Below are 12,389 nucleotides of genomic sequence, written 5' to 3'. Positions count from 1 at the left end.
GTGGATCAGACACAGCAGTGCTGCTGGAGTTTTTAAACACCTCAGTGTCACTGCTGGACTGAGAATAGTCCACCAACCAAAAATATCCAGCCAACAGCGTCCTGTGGGCAGCGTCCTCTGAGCACTGATGAAGGACTAGAGGATGACCAACACAAACTGTGCAGCAGCAGATGAGCAACCGTCTCTGACTTCACATCTACAAGGTGGACTGACAAGGTAGGAGTGTCTAATAGAGTGGACAGTGAGTGGACCCAGTGTTTACAAACTTTCCATTCCATCTTATAGATCACATGTGACTCGTATCCTTATGAAGCTATGAGGAGGTGCTGAGACACACGTCATCTGCCTCTCACCATATACGCCGATCAGGCATAACATTATGACCACCTCCTTGTTTCTGCGCTCATTGTCCATTTTATCAGCTCCACTTACTATATAGGTGCACTTTGTAGTTCTACAGTTACAGACTGTAGTCCATCTGTTTCTCTGCTCCCTCAGCAGGACATTCAGGTATTCATCTACAACTTTCTAAAAGGTCCACTAGGGGGCATCAGGCTGGTCAATCAAAGGTAGATCTCGCTTCCTCTCTCCCTCTCTCTCTCTCTCTCACTCTCTCTCTCTCTCTGTAGGTCTTAATTACAGGTGTGCATTTAACAGCTGGAGTAATGTCCTGGCCTTTTCGGTGTGCAGGTAGAAAAATGGAGAATCTAAATGTCATCCCATCAGACTTGCGGCAGTGCAGAGCGGCTGACTGATAGGCTGTTTGCTGAGGAGGCTGTGTTGTAATGCAGAAGTGATGGGGTCTCGTGTTCCAGCCTGGTTTACAAATTTAACTCACAGCGAAACGGTTATGAATGCTTAGCGAGCGTGTCGAGCACCACTGTAATGGGGGGAAATGAGATGCAGCGCTGGTGGTGGGGCGGTATGGTGGTTATGGGCTCTGACGCTACGCCTCTGGCATGACCTTTAACGGCACCTGCTCTTGGGCCTGAGGGCGCAGTCATTATTCTAACAGGGTCATGCATTTATGTATATAGCACATTTACATATACGCTCCCTCTGTCCTCTCGCCATCGCTGCGTTTGACTGATTATTTCTGCTGCTCGCCGTAAGTCAGGGGCACCATTATTCAAAATATGTCACAATCATTTGACTGTTTGGAAGCTGTTCATGATTAGAAAAATAACCGTCACTGTAAGTCTCACTTAAAGAGACCTTTGTTGTGTTTACATTAAGGCAATAAAAGTCTGATCCAGGTTATTGTTATGCCTAATAGCAGTGCAGTGCATAAAATCATGCAAATGCAGGCCAGCAGCTTCGGGTCATGTTCATATTAACCATCAGAATGGAGAAAAATATGATCTCAGTGTTTTCATGGTGCCAGACGAGCTGGTTTGAGTATTTTATTACTGCTGATCTCCTGTGATTTACACGCACAACAGTCTTTAGAGTTACTCAGAGAGGTCAGCTGAGAATGGCCAGACTGGTTCGAGCTGACAGAAAGGCTCCAGTCACTCAAATAACCACTCTGTACAACCGTGGTGAGCAGAAAAGCATCTCAGAATGTACAACACATTGAACATTGAGGTGGATGGGCTACAACAGCAGAAACCCACATCAGGTTCCACTTCTGTCAGCAAAGAACAGGAAGCTAAAGCTGTAGTGGGCACAAAACTGGACAGCTGAAGACTGGAAAAATCTAGCCTGGTCTGATGAATCTCGATTTGTGCTGAGGCACACAGATGGTAGGGTCAGAATCTGGCACCAACAGCATGAATCCATGGACCCAAACTGCCTTGTGTCAGCAGTCCAGGCTGGTGGAGGTGGTGTAATGGTGTGTGGAATGTTTTCTTGGCACACTTTGGGCTCGTTAATACCAATCAATCATCACTTGAATGCCACAGCATTTGAGTATTGTTGCTGACCATGTGCATCCATTCGTGGCCACAATTTGACCATCTTCTAATGGTTACTTTCAGCATGATTATGCACCATGTCACGAAGCAGCAGTCATCTTAAACTGGTTTCATGAACATGACAATTAGTTCAGTGTTCTTCAGTGGCCTTCACAGTCACCGGATCTCAATCCAGTAGAACACCTTTGGGATCTGGTAGAACAAGAGTTTGACAGCATGAAAGCACCTGAAAAATCTGCAGGAATCAAATGATGCAATCATGTCAACATGGACCAGAATCTCAAACACTCAGTGACAGTATATGTTCAAGTGCTATTTGTTCATTTTCATTGGTCTCCTCAGTTCCCAAATGATTACAGAGTGTTTTTAAAAGAAGAGGTGATGAAACACAGTGGTGAACAGGCCCCTGTCCCAACTTTTTTGGAACATGTTGTTGGCATCAAATTCAAATTTTCATATATTTTTCCAAAAACAATAAAATTTCTCAGTTTCAACATTTGATATGTTGTCTTTTAGTATTTTCCTATAAAAACAAACATTGTTTACATGATTTGCATATCATTGCATTCTATTTTTACTTACATTCAGCACAGCATCCCAACTTTTTGGGAAATTGGGTTGTATATATAACAGTCTTGTTTCAAAGTAATCAGAACAGAGCAACTGCCAAAAGCCAAAAGATCATATGTGTACTTTAAAGACATCTCAATGAGTGTGTTTAAACGCACTCAATATTCCGATAACTGCAGAAAATCAGATTTTGCCAGTAATCTGATCAACACGTTTACATGCACGTGAGTAATCAGATAATGGGAAACTCCGGGCTTACATGAGTCAGGCAGTAATTGGATTTCTGCTTTGCAACCAGCCAACAGACTCACAGAAGAAGACGTGATGTAAAACTCAAACTTCATGCCGCGGCTTTTTTTAAAAAATCGCCCCACTTTACCTGAAAATATGAACATGATCATCTAGAAGATGAAGAATATTCAAATCCTTTATCTCGTGTTTGGTTCCAGCACCATGGCAACAGTGTTTTGCTGCGTCTCGCGACATCCACCATCTGTTCTCACGCATGTGCAGACTGGGAGATCCAACAGAAATCAGATTAAGAGTTCACATGCACTGAGAAATCTGATTACTGAGCTAAAATCCAGCCGTCTTTATCAGATTTCTTAATCGGATTTCTAGATCGGAGTATGGTGTTTACATGACCATTTGAATAATCGGATAACTGCAGAAATCCGATTATGATCGGATTATTGAGTGCATGTATACGCATTCAATGAGAGAGTTACAGAAACAAAACAACAAATGAACTAACCAGAATATTGCTTGAAGAAATCCAGTGTGTGTGAAGTCTGTGAGTCAGAGAATTTAGAAGAGACTGAGTATGTGAGACAGACAGGATAAAAGAGTTTTGTAAAAGCAATATAAGTTTGGGACCAATTGACAACAGAACTGCAAAATAACAGTAGCTACTTCTCTTCATCTGACTTGTGTTTTATACCAGCGTACTACAATCAAGTACGCCTCTGAGCACATAAATAAAAACAAGATGAACACATGGTGCTTTTATTTTGATAACTTGAAATATTGATTCATTTGAATATATCACTGTTGTCGGAAGAAAACCTCGCTTTTCAGTTTTTGACATAATTTGAAAATGTTTGTTGCTCTTTACATTGCGTGTAAATTTCCTGAAGAATGAACCAAAAGAAACGGCCCAAAAAGGACTTGTAAAAAAGTCTGGTTCCATTGACTTACATTAAAAGTAAAGTAGGTTTTTTCCTTCTCCTGTAAAGTTACCATTTTGGAGATATGAGGTTTTTCTTCTGACAACAGCGACATGGTTTCTGTTCAAATGTCTTGTAAAAAATGCTATAAGAAGGAAAATTATTGAAAATTGAACTGAATTGAAATGATGAAGCAATTCCTGGATATATAGCCCACACAGCTAACTGTATTCATGGAAGTTAAGCCAGCTGCTTTGTATGTTCATCTGAAACCTGTTTCGTTGTTAGCCCAAATACACCTGTACGCAGTATTCAAAGGTAAAAATAAAGAATATTTGTTTTATAAAGGAATTGGATCGGCTATGCTAACTTGATAATCAGCGTCTTGTTAGCTAACGTAAATCGGTCTACTTAACCTATAGCTAGCTTATCTAGATTAGGTTAGCTAACCTGTTAACCAACGAACAGAAATAATATACTAACAATATAAAATCAGAAAGAAACCTTCAACCCCAGTGTGTCAATTTAAGCCAATTCTGCAAATTATTACAGCTAAACGTTGTGTTCATCTAAAAGTATCTAACCTTATCTTACCTGGGGAACATCCCGGGGAGCGGCATCGACACCGTTGTTAGCAGGCTATGTAGAAAGTGGGCGCAGTCACCCCAGGGAGGCCTTACTGCCCTTAACGAAGAGGAGAGGTGTTACTATTACAAAAACATATCGTGCAAAAAGCAACATGTACACAATAGAGGTACAATAATAATAATAATACTCCTAAAATGCATACTGGCTATGTACGTTCCTGCCTGAGCCAAACACGGTGCACTGTGGAATTTGTAGTCCTTCACCAACCAGTGTAGTCCTAATAAGGCGTTCACGTTCACAGACCTGTAACTTTAACTTCTTTTACGTTTTCCTTACATTTGAAAATGTGCATCAGATAAGTTCTTACATTTATCTCAAGCCGTCATGTCTGATGTTAGTAGAGGTGGAAACTAAAGCACACAGATCATCTCTGAGCTACTAATTCATAGTAAAACATACTCCTTACAGACCTTGGGAGGCGCGCGGTGTGTTCAAATAGTACAATGCTGCACAACGTGGCTGAAAGAGCAGCGCGGTCAAAGTCTGATACGTTGATATGCATCGCAATCCTATAAGAGAACGTTGATCTGTATCAGGCGCTGCAATTAAATTACATACGAACATATTTTCTGTGAGACAACTCACCCAGCTGGTACTGGTGATGAGGAGTCGATTCCAAAAGAATTGATTCTTCGACTCGAACGCGTCTAGGGCTGCGTCCCAATTGTGTACTACACACTAATACAGTATATACTGCGTACTAATCTTAATAGTATGAGCTCGACAGGTTAGTGTTCAAAATATTAACATACTGCATCGTTCTTACCAACAGGAAGTGACGAACCATTGCTATGACAACACACATCATAGCAAGCTACACTCTGGAGGCTAGCTAACAAATTAACGTGCGTTCACAAACAAACTTCTTACAGAAACACTAATAAATGAAAACATTAGTAAGTATAACACAGTAGTTTTTCTACAGAGTATTTGACAAATTTGGGATGAACTCTCATTTATACAGCATTTCTGGTCCAGCTACCACCGCAGCTGCTGTCGCGTCGCTGTCCACCATTTTTTCAGAATTTCCCAGACGCGAGAAGCTCCTCCCTTTCCGTTTCCCGTTGGATTGTGGGACAATAGTGTCCATCATTACTATACTCAACAATCGACTGGTTCTAAGTATGCATAGTGGATTTTTGAGTATACTCCACTTTGACACTTGTGACTATACTACATACTACATACTCAAACACTAGTTAGTATTAGTATTGAGTGATACTAGCCACTGTAATGTACACCATCTTCCTCTTCCGCTTGATGTAGCCAATTAATTCTAACTAATTAATTAATTAGTAATTAAATCTGGAGCTGCTAGGCAAACAATGCTAACAAACACCAGAAGTCAACTGGCCCCCACATTTTTTCTGTAAATACATGTTCAAAAGCTTCGCTAAACATATTTGAAATGCATTCAGGTCTTAATTTATGTCAGCCATACGGTTTAATGCACAGTATGACTTAATATGAACTATAAAAATGAATATAACGCTACAGACTAGCAGTGTATGAAGTCATACCATATTAAACCTCACTGAGTAGTCTGGGAGACCTGTATATTAAGACGTGGTTGTGTTTGGAGAGGGTGTTAAGAGACGTTTTGGACGTGTATAAGTGGAGATAGATTGGTGGACAATTGACTTCTAGTGTTTGTTAGCAATATTAACACAGCAGCTTCAGTTACAAACTAAAGAAGCAGAATTTGGACTCCAAACATGTCTTGACCGATCAGTTACATATGGGGTAAGGGGAAAATGGAGTAAATTAGGTTTTTTGCTGAACTATTCCTTCACTAAACTGAATGTTGAAGCTGTTTTCCATAATATTCCAGTTGGAAGAGCACCTGGTTGGAATGGAGTATTCTGCACAATGTGTACTCATTTTTCAGGACTCTGCGCTGAAAACAGCACAATAAACTCCAACTAAACTCAGTAAATTACTAAACAAAACGCTTTCGGTTCTCACAGAGTGATGAGCGCAAAGAGCACAGTACAGCACCGCTGAAGCGCAGCACTGGAAAGAGGAGGTTTTTTAATCCTATATATAACCTCGCCTCGGTGACGTCATCGACCACGTCACAAACCGTTCTTTATATAGCGTTGATGACGTCATCAGGTCTATAAACGACGGTTCTATAAAAGACGTCACAACACGGGCGATTCCAGCCTGAGCACTACGGGGACCTGCTATAGGTCTGTACATGGAGTTAATTTTAAGCCAACAGTTTCAAAACAAAGTAATAGAATCCTCAAGAAAAGTCTGAAGCTCATAAATGTAAACACAAAGAAAGTTTCCCAAAGAATGCCGGTGCAGTTCCTCGATCAAACGCTAGGTGGTGATGTACTCGCACTAACAGCGCTGGAGAGCTCAGCTCATTTCACTGACTCTGTTCCTACAAACAAACTGTTCGGGTCAGTGAATCGAACATCCGATGATTCATTTACCTTCAAACAGCCGAGTCTCTGCACTGGGGAACCCTCAGAGCCTTCTAGGTCTAATGACCTACGCTAACCACACCCTAGAAGACTGAACTCTGACACCCTCTCACAACTAAAGACAGTGTCACAGCTTTTAGTCACAGACTATGAAGACTAGGAATCTTGCAGTGTCACTATTTACAAGACTGCAGCTACATTTTTGATATGATTTCCCATCATGCACCTGGTGGATTTACAAGCAGATAAACACTTTTCCTTCCACTCTATAGTGGTACAGATGGGCAGATACATTGGCTGGGTGTGTAAAGATGTGGGGCTCAGCCCAGTTTACGGTAGAACTGTATACTCTGACAGATCATCACCCAGAATCCTTTAATTAACCTGTAAAATGTGCAGTTACTTTTTTAATTTGATATACAGTGGTGTGAAAAAGTGTTTGCCCCCTTCCTGATTTCTTATTCGTTTGCATGTTTGTCACGCAAATGTTTCAGATCACCAAACAAATTTAAATATTAGACAAAGATAACGCAAGTAAACACAAAATGCAGTTTATAAATGAAGATCTTTATTATTAAGGGAAAAAGAAATCCAAACATACAGGGCCCTGTGTGAAAAAGTGATTGCCCCCTAAACTTAATAACTGGTTGGGCCACCCTTAGCAGCAACAACTGCAGTCAAGCGTTTGCGATAACTGGCAATGAGTCTTTTACAGCGCTGTGGAGGAGTTTTGGCCACTCATCTTTGCAGAATTGTTGTAATTTGGCCACATTGGAGGGTTTCCGAGCCTGAACCGCCTTTTTAAGGTCGTGCCACAGCATCTCAATCAGATTCAGGTCAGGACTTTGACTAGGCCACTCCAAAGTCTTACTTTTGTTTTTCTTAAGCCATTCAGACGTGGACTTGCTGGTGTGTTTTGGATCATTGTCCTGCTGCAGAACCCAAGTGCGCTTCAGCTTGACACAAACAGATGGTCAGACATTCTCCCTCAGGATTTTTTGGTAGACAGCAGAATTCATGGTTCCATTTACCACAGCAAGTCTTCCAGGTCCTGAAGAAGCAAAACAGCCCCAGACCGTCACACTACCACCACCATATTTTACTGTTGGTATGATGTTCCTTTTCTGAAATGCTGTGTTACTTCTACGCCAGATGTAACGGGACATACACCTTCCAAAAAGTTCAACTTTTGTCTTGTCAGTGCACAGAGTATTCTCCCAAAAGTCTTGGGGATCATCAAGATGTTTTCTGGCAAAACTGAGACGAGCCTTTATGTTCTTTTTGCTCAGCAGTGGTTTTTGTCTTGGAACTCTGCCATGCAGGCCATTTTTGCCCAGTCTCTTTCTTATGGTGGAATCATGAACACTGACCTTAACTGAGGCAAGTGAGGCCTGCAGTTCTTTGGATGTTGTTGTGGGGTCTTTTGTGACCTCTTGGATGAGTCGTCGCTGCGCTCTTGGGGTAATTTTGGTCGGCCAGCCAAGCCACTCCTGGGAAGGTTCACCACTGTTCCATGTTTTCGCCATTTGTGGATAATGGCTCTCACTGTGGTTTGCTGGAGTCCCAAAGCTTTAGAAATGGCTTTATAACCTTTTCCAGACTGATAGATCTCAATTACTCAGATCTCAATTAGTTTCTTTTGTTCCTGAATTTCTTTGGATCGCAGCATGATGTCTAGCTTTTGAGGATCTTTTGGCCCACTTCACTTTGTCAGGCAGGTCCCATTTAAGTGATTTCTTGAATGAGAACAGGTGTGGCAGTAATCAGGCCTGGGTGTGGCTAGGGAAATTGAACTCAGTTTTCCAAAGATGTGATAAACCACAGGGGGGCAATCACTTTTTCACACAGGGCCCTGTAGGTTTGAATTTCTTTTTCCCTTAATAATAAAGATCTTCATTTATAAACTGGATTTTGTGTTTACTTGTGTTATCTTTGTCTAATATTTAAATTTGTTTGGTGATCTGAAACATTTAAGTGTGACAAACATGCAAACTTTTTCACACCACTGTAAAGATTTACACATCAACAAAACATGCAGCAATTCAGCATGGTTGATTGGGTGTTATGAACTAAACCATAAGAAACAAACAAACAGAATAAGAAAGCACTGTAACAGAAAACAGAAAAAAACCAGATGATTGTTCAATAGTGCTGTTCTTAAAGTCCTCTGCACATTTCCTTACATCACTGTTCCACTCAGTGAACTTGAAATACTAAAACAGTCAGTTTACATTTTAAGCTAATATGATTATTGTATTAAAGTGGAGCAGATTTGCCATTTTTACAGAGATTTCAGGCACTCACGCATGCATTCTCTCTCTCTCTCTCTCGTGCTGCGCGCATGCGCTCACCCGCAAGCACTCATGCGCACCACTGGCACGACACTATTTCAATGGGCCAAGACTTAAAACTTATGATAATATTAAACACGGTTGATTTTGCCGTAGCGCCAAGACAAGGAAAAGACTGACTTAAGACCGCTATCTTGACCACCTCACACTAAACGATCGAGATGACGCGAGCATTTCTAGGTCCTGTTTATATTTGGTTTCTTCTTTACGTTTAAGAGTTTTAATTAGCATTTGTGGATGCAGTGATGAACTGTTTTCACAGACAGTGGTTTTCAGAAGTGTTTCTGAGCCCATGCAGTGATTTCCTCTACAGAATTCCTCTAGCAGTTCTATTTATAGCAGTTTATTTCCCTGTGAATCCTATTCTGATATCTTTGTACTTGAGTTTTTGTTTTGTTTTAGTTCCTGCCTTGAACTGTATGGACTGTTTTTCTCCATTGTGAAGTTCTGCCTAGTGGCAGAGAAACAAGGCTTTCTGAAGATTTGAACCAACTGAATCGACTCAAAAAAGTGATTCACTGGTGTTACCTTTCTTATGTGTAACACCAATGAGGATTGGTAACACCAGTGACATCTATGTACAGATAGAAAAGTGGACGTTTCTGTAGAATGACCCAAATAACTTAGCCCGCCATGCAAGTGCAGTGAGCTGCAGTGACTCCTCGGTCTTATTCCGCGATGATCCGCAGCTTTACTGGTGTTAGTTAAGTAAACAACCGTTAATGTTGCGAAGCGCTGTGGTATTGGATGTTTGTTGCTAGGTTAATACACAGGACAATAAAAGAAAACCAAACCACAGTCAAGTCACAGTCAAGCACCTTGGCACTGAGGTCATGGACTCAACCACTGACAAAAAGGTTGTACGCCTCAATACTTCTATATGCTTTTATTTTCTTTCTTCAGCAGAAGGATGTCTGGAGGAGGCTGTTGCTTATCTACTGCCTCGATAGCAGGCAAGACTTTCAGTTCAGTTTAAAAGTGGCTCCACTTCATAACGAAAAGGATCACGTTTAATGTCTATTGTAATTTTCTGTTTGTACCTTTGTCTTGTAATATCATGTAAACTAGCCTAGTACGGGCTGGCCTCCATCTTGTCCATTCTGCTTTTCACCTCCTCCCCTCCATCTGGATTTTAGATGTGATCAGCGTTGGCGTCTCTGGCACAGAAAGCCTGGTGGGACACAAAAAACTTAGTGGCAGCAGCAACTCATCAATGAAACTACACACAAACCTGATCCAAACTCAAACACACTCCATCAATGAAATCACAAATTAACGTAACGTGGTGCAGGAGTTAGTGGAGGTGGAGAATATGAGTAAAATGATAATGGATTAGATCTCACAAAACCTTGTTATACATCATCACAGTACAAATCCAAAGTTATCTAGCAGCCTACGATCATTGTGGTCTGCAACTACGTATCCATAGCAACATATGAGAGCAGGGAAACACGCTGCTTTTTGACGGTCACTGCTCGAAAAGAAAAGATGCACAACAATCTTTCATCTGGACAAACGTGTCAAAAACTTTTCTCTTAAAGTCACCAATCCATGATTGAATTCAACTGATAGCAAAGCAAGGGCAGGCAAGGAAAGCAGAAGAGTGTTTTTAGCTACACTCACAGTTAGCCATGTTTTTCTCTTGAACCGCTCTGGATTGAAGGAGCAGTTTTTGTCTTTTCTAGACTGAATGATGTTGAAATCCTCTGGCTGGTGTTGTCCCAAATGTTTAATCTCTAATTTCTGCTTTAATGGCTGGTACCAATTTAACTTCTATTATGTTTTCCACTTCAGTCATAATATTGTTTTGCTGCTAGCAGCGTAGCAAAGCCCCCACCGTAAACAACGTTCCCTAAACATCTGGACGTATGTAAATGTCTTATGTTTTATTGGCTGCTCTCAGCATGAGGCCACGGTGATTGAGCCCCACAGCTGGTTATTGAATGCGTGTTGAACTTTTGCGCAGAGTGTTTTTTAACTGCTCACTTAGTTAGATGAGTGCTGACGGGCCCCACGTTCACCAAACGAAGACTGCTAAGAAAAATAGGTAGCCTAATGGCATTTACACAAGAGGTACAGGAAGATACTTGGAACGTATTGGACAGCCCCACCATTGTCATATGTAATAAACGCACAGCAATGTTATATATATGTATATCAGGGGTGGGGAAAAATCGATTCTTAGATGCATTGTGATGCGGACAATTCTGAATCGATTCACAAATGTCAAAAAACGGTTTTCTAAATTTTAATTTATAATATAAATTACATAATGTAAATAATGTTGATGGAACACAAAAGGCAGAACTTGGAAGTGGGTAAGTGCAGCGCCCGGACAGTCTGTGGCGGCACATAACAAAAACACTACTGGATGAGCGAGAAATCTGACCGGTGCCCTCTGCATTAAAAGCTAGGTTAGGTCAGGAGTCACAACCCAAATGTTAAGAAGAGCCGTTTTATCCTTTCAACAAAAATCAAACCACCTTGGGAGCCACAACATTTAATGTCCAGTATGTCTCAGTGTGTGCTGATGTCCTAGTATAGGCTAAACAATATAAACAAGAAGGCAGACTTACTTTACTCTGCTTTAAGCTTCAGCTATAGCCGCTTTCCTCCCATCTCCGCCAGGACACCTTTCCTCAAAAGTAGATCAGTTTCTTATAAAACGTCTCGCAACGTTCGACTATTTTAAGAGGCTGAAGTCGCTTCTCATTCGCCTCTCGTTCAAATTTCCCCGCTCCACCTTAAATTCTGCCTGAGGTGCCAATTGTAAATGCGGCACCATTTAAGGTGGAATGGGACAGTTCGAACGAGAAGCTGACTTCATCTTCACAACTTTTTAGTGTTTGACAGTCTCTCGTTGCAGGTTTAACGTACCAGGAAACCAACTGCGCTGCTTATAAATGCGAGTAAGTCCATTCATCTCCAAATGTTCATCTTAAATCTCTCTTTGCCGTTTCATTCGCTACTAGCTAGGCGAGACTGCGCTGCTATGTGACCTGCAGTCTGCACGCCAGTTCTCAGTCGTTGAGAACCAGAGCTCGAAGATATTTTACTGACACAGCGATGCCCCCACTCTCTACAACGACACCAAAAACGATGTTATGGAATCACTGAATAAAACGGGTAGGACAGGTGTAACATGTGCTACGTGGACATCTATTGCCACTGTGCCATCTTATGTCACCGAAACAGTGCATTTTATCACAGATGAGTGGCAGCCAGTGTCTCTTGTGCTCCAAACAAGAGCAGCGAAAGTCTTCTAGTTCACTTGCCACATCACTTCCATTTGATTTATTAATA

This window comes from Colossoma macropomum, unplaced genomic scaffold, assembly GCF_904425465.1.
Source record: "Colossoma macropomum unplaced genomic scaffold, Colossoma_macropomum, whole genome shotgun sequence".
NCBI lineage: Eukaryota > Metazoa > Chordata > Actinopteri > Characiformes > Serrasalmidae > Colossoma > Colossoma macropomum.
Note: the sequence above shows the minus strand (reverse complement) of the source record.